The following is a 6,000-nucleotide window of genomic DNA, read 5'->3' on the forward strand; positions in this document are numbered from 1 at the left end:
ACGACTATAGGTTTTTTGAAGAGATATGAAGTGTTGGAAATGAATGGAGTAACGAAATCAATACAACGTGTAACTGAAGAAGGTAAGATTAAATACAATTTTATGATGAAGAACTATATGATATTCTGCATCATGCTCATGTAGCGACTAGCCACGGTGGACGCAACCGAATTATGAAATGCTTGAAGTCAAAGTTCTGTAACATAACATACAGAGATGTCCAAATTTATCTTAGTCTGTGTAAGCCTTGTTTATAAAAGCAAAAAGGTCAGAAAAAAGGAACAGTAGTGAAGTCAATGGTGTTTAAGGAGCTAAATTCCATATGTCAAGTTGATCTCATAGACCGCAACCAGATGGATATTACAAATACATAATGGTTTATCAGGACCACCTCACTAAATTCGTTTTCTCTGGCCACTGACGTCCAAAATAGCTGAAGAGGTATGCGATAACGTTATTGACATTTTTACGTTGTGGGAAGTCCGAAATAGCTGAACAGGTATGTGATAACGTTATTGACATTTTTACGTTGTTAGGCGCTCCTTCAGCATTGCTGTCTGACAATGGTAGAGAGAACGTTAGCAAAATAATGAGCAGCTTAACTGAACTACGACCCGATTTTAAGAATGTCCATAGTAAACCTAGACGCAGTCAGAGTCAAGACAGCGTAGAGAGAGAAAATCAAAACATAGAAAATATGCTAACCACTTGGACGCAGGAGCACAACACAGCGGAGTGGAACCGTGCATTAATATTTGTGCAGCTAATTAAGAATAGAGCTGTACATTTTGGAATTAAAAGATCTCCATACGAAGCGATGTTTGGCTGCCCCCCAAAACATTGTCTTCAACAAGTTAACCTCCTGAAGCATTGATGAACGTTCACTCTGAGGATGACCTTGAAAATATAATTAATCAAGTGAGTGTTAGCAGTGAGACATGGACAGAAATATTGCAGGATAATGATCACACCAAATCTCCATTGCAAGAGAATAACACCAACAGGAACAGAGGTTGAGAACAGAGAGAAAGAAAGTATTCCTAAGAATAATGACCACTGCCTGAATGATTTAGACGAGTCAGCTCGTGCTATTAAAAAACACAGAACTGAAGCGTACAACTGACTGGAAGAACAAGCGCAAAGAATGCGGCAGTGTTCAGATTCCTACTTTCCAACAGTGGAAAAGGGCTGTACTGTAAGAGTTCCGACTTCGACAGAGGAAGAGGAGATATTAGGTCGATCTTAGGTGTTGTCCTCGGGACAACGGCCGATGGCTTCTACCGAATCGGGAGGAAAGATGGTATGCTGAGCCAACTATACGCACGGTAATAAATTATTTGTTTTTAAATAATTAAGGAAGGGACAATACGATATGCCACAGCGGCTACAACTACAACATATTGTTTCAGGTCCCAGTTCAGTACTTGCCCTCTAAGAATAATCTCGGAGGAGGAAATTCCAGCAGCGAAAACTGTTGCCCTGAGGACAGTTGCGACGTCTCAGTCGATGGGAAACAGCCAGTGATTCTTCAAATGCAACTGCCGGCAAAAATGTCGTACTCTGAGATGCTTTTGCAAAAACGAAAATGTGTTGTGCAACTCAAAGTGCTGCAATGAATGGATTTTACATAATATGACTATGTTCTCAAACTACAGGTCATAAATGCAACTTTCGAAGTACGATTGTTTTGTTGTTACAGCCATCGTTCATATTCCTTACCTCTTGGCAGTGAAGGTATACATTCACTAGTGATAGTGCACTATCCCTAGTCAATGTGTATTATTGGAAAGAGCTGGAATCAGTAATCAATTTTCACTAAATGGGCCAGTGACGGTGCTCTAGCACCAGTGATGGTATACTTTCCCTGAAACTTCCACTTCCTCTATAACATATGTATTACGCTTCACAAAATCGACATCGTAAACATTCAACAAATGTTCAAAACAAATCTTTACCTTGCACCACTAACACTGAAAGAAACGATGTAGAACGTTCAGTTAGGCATCCACTCTTAAAGAAGGGATGGTGATAACCAATGGAATATGATGGCATCCAGCCAGCCAGCGAGACCGAGCGGTTCTAGGCGGTTCAGTCTGGAACCGCGCGACCGCTACGGTCGCAGGTTCGAATCCTGCCTCGGGCATGGATGTGTGTGGTGTCCTTAGGTTACATGGGTTTAAGTAGTTCTAAGTTCTAGGGGACTGATGACCTCAGCTGTTAAGTCCCATAGTGCTCAGAGCCATTTGAACCATTTGATGGCATGCAACCGAATACGAAACAGTCTGTCGTGTAGCTTGTGGTGAAACCGGCTGACCTTTAAGTTGTAGCTGCAATAGTGCAATAATATATTTTACAGGCACGGAAAAAACAAATATCCAGAGGCTGAATTCCTCCAGTGGTTCCAGGTGGTGTGAACTGCAATGTCTCACACTCCTCAGGAGGGATAGTTTGCTCTAAAGGAGAATGATTTTTATACACAGACCGGGAATCAAGGAACAGCAGGTTATTTTGACCAGTTATTGGCGAAAAACAGTGCTTATGCCATAGTTGTATTTCTCTTACCTCCAATTTCTCATTCTTGCTTGTTGTGACGTAAATATTCCCCACTGCCCTCGCAATATCACGCACACGAGAAAGAACCGCAGGGAACAGAGCACCTCCAACTTCTCGCAACACAGTAAATAACTTTCCAGATAATTGACCATCCAGATTAATAGTCGGCATAAATGTATGCGAATGCGTTAAGATATTGATGTTGGTTGCCCTGATGCAACTCTCCTGACACCTCTAATTTCCAGGGTTCCTTTCATGTGCATTTCCTCTTCAAATCCCGACTGGTCGGAGTTGAAAATAAATTCCTTTCTGAACGACACGATGAGCTACTTTATCTCGTCCACAAATTTTCGAGCCGATTCCTCAGTTTGCTGTGCATCGTCAAGTTGTCGCTTTGTTTGAAATTTCGTTAACTTACTCCTCCGAATTCTGTAGCGCTATTTGAAGTTAAGCAACCATCCACTGCTCCCTTTGAAATCGCTGTAATCTGTGTCGCGCTCAATTTGATGTGCATAACGTAGCGGGCCGCTACCACGTACAGCCTGTAAACAGTATGGAGCGTTCCTGAAACGCACAAACACTAGTTTTTGTAAAAAGTGCATGCTATCCTCCCTTGAATACCCCTAGATTTTCATATGCACTACAAGGTCATATTACTGTGGACTATTTATTCGAAACCTGTTGGTAATTGTATTTTTACTATACTGTGGATGATCTTCCATGAACGTAATTGCTGCCCACTCCTTGGACAACGATTGTCCTTTACTACGTTTTAGTAGAGACGGGATACGTGGCTCCCTGTCCGACAGGATGATGAACTACATTTCTCGACGCCTGTTACAGTATCGCTTTCAGTTGTTCAGCACGTATCGTCAACGTTGTACTACTCATGAACACTGCCTGCACAATGGAACATATGCGATACCACAAGTTCCACTGATTCACTGTGTGAAATGTCTCGAGTTCGTTTCTGAAGAAATGTCAACTTCGGAAACTGTTGTTGTTGATATAATGCAACGTTTGCTTTTTTTATAGTTGCCATTATTGCTCTGCTTTGTATCAACGCCACTAACACTGCAACACTGTTGTGACTAAGCAGTTCAACTAAGCTCCGTAGCCTCGTCGAGTGTTGTACGAAGCATATACGTGGTAAACGTGTGCGGAACTGTTTGCGCTAGAGTTTATGAATGGAAGTGCTTTGGCAAACATCCAGAAGGTTCGGGATTGCAAATCTTAGCGGCAAAATGGCACGATACGTGCTCTGTTGAGAGAAAAACCGTAACTATCCGAAAAAACTTCCAACACCAGAAAACATTTATCGAGTGAATGAAAGCATGGAACAAAGTTCGAGGGTGCTAGTGGTGTGTATTGATGCAGACATTGTAATAGGTACCTTAATATGTATCCACTTCACTGCATTAATTATTTTCTCTCTGCTTCTAACAGTCTTCCTGAGAATACGTCACATAATTTATTACCTGATGTCTTCTGCATGGTCATAATTGCACCACTAAGTGGATTATGCCTGTTAGTATAGACTGAACATTTTACCTCCACGTGTCCACACTTCAACATCTGATCTGCTGCCCAGGGGAAAATAAGCGTTAATGGCTTGATCTTTCGACATGTACGTCGAATTACTAACTAACCTAGAAACATATTACATCTAATACCTATAATTATTTGTCAAAAAATGAAGTAAATACTGATGCAATGTTGAGTTCACCAACCTCAGTCACCAGCAAAAATATTTGCACTTATACTCCCAACATCCTGTATATGCAAGAGGAGATAAAGAGATCGTCGTGCGGAAACAATATCAAAAAGATCTGCATCTGTAGCCTCTTAAATTTACTGCTGCGCATGAGTTGAAGAGTCCAGAGGGACTCCTGCACAACAGTGTTGAACTGTGTCAGTGGTCTCTGAGTGAAGAGGAGTCTGGAATTTTGAGTCCTTAGTTTTTCATTTCTTCTTTTTTCATTTCTACTTTGAAGAGCTGCTGGCTAACTCAAGACTGGTGTATGATGTGCATTGTCTGGTATCCTCATCGTAGTACGATTCTTTTACCAACACGTTAATGCTAACCGTCATGTCCAGAAAGTGTTTAATCAACGTTTGGATCAACTCACAGAAGATGAACGACTTTGTGGATATTTTCATCAAAACGAAGCAACTGCACACATCGCCATGACAGCTTTGTCACGAGCACATGAGGTGAGTTGTCTGGTGAGAAGAGGGCAATCAGCATAGGGAGAGCAATCTCCTGGCCACCTCTATCGCCTGATGTCTTTCTCTGAGATGATTACCTATGGGGCACAGTCACATACCGGTACCGCATACACTGGATAGGCACCAGAAGCCGGTAAGGTCGACAGGTGCCGGCTCTTTGAAGTAGCACACGACAGTTCGCTTGATTATATCACTCACAAGTAAACCTAATCAAGGGATACACTTCGATTTAGATCGGCTTTGATATGTTGTAGTGTAGAGCAAAATAAGAGACATTTTTTTATTCGTGTCCATACGGCGTTATGGGGGTGAAACACCCGCCTGCAAAAATTTGAGTGTAATGTTTCAGAATGAATATTGTTGAAACGGTAACAGACATTTAAAAAAAAACTTCAAATAAAAGTTCTACTGCTTTTATGTACGGTACAACTGTTCACCTTGTCATTTTTTTCGAAATTCTCCTCCCTCCAATTATTTTATTTTTCGTTTGACTAGTAGTGAAACGTATAGCACCGTTAATACCACATTCATTCGTGTGTGATGAAGTGGTTTCAATTATGTTATACATTTCAAAATGTTTTGTATATTATTGTTGTAACGTTATTCTAAATCTGTACAACAGTGAGGATATGTACAATTGTTCGTATAACGTGCCTTAAAAACCATAGAAGATTTTTTTTATGTTTGCTACAATTTCAATTGTGTTCAATCAGAAATTTTTAACACAGTTATTCCTTGATAACTTGGCATACAGTCGTTGTGCATGACATACGGGGTTTTTATTCGAGCGTGCATGTGTTTTTATACAGGTAGCTTTTGGAATCGAGTGAGGGCAGTAAGAATTGAGAAGAATGGTGTCACATGGAATAATAAGGAATATACACTGAAGCGCCAAAGAAATTGGTTCAGGCATGCTTATTCAAATACAGAGAAACATAAACAGGCAGAATACGGAGCTGCGGTCGCCAACGCCTATATAAGACAATAAGTATCTGGCGCAATTGTTAGAGCGGTTACCGCTGCTACAATGGCAGCTGATCAAGATTTAATGAGTTTGAACGTGGTGTTACAGTCGGCACACGAGCGATGGATAGAGATGAAGTGGGGATTTTCCCGTACGATCATTTCACGAATGTTAATTTTAATAATCAACAGCCTCAGTTACACCGTTTACCTAGGATTTACCTAGGTTTCAGTCGGAATAACCCAACCTTCTTC

The sequence above is a fragment of the Schistocerca serialis genome, chromosome 4 (genome assembly GCF_023864345.2).
Source record: "Schistocerca serialis cubense isolate TAMUIC-IGC-003099 chromosome 4, iqSchSeri2.2, whole genome shotgun sequence".
In the NCBI taxonomy this organism is placed as follows: domain Eukaryota; kingdom Metazoa; phylum Arthropoda; class Insecta; order Orthoptera; family Acrididae; genus Schistocerca; species Schistocerca serialis.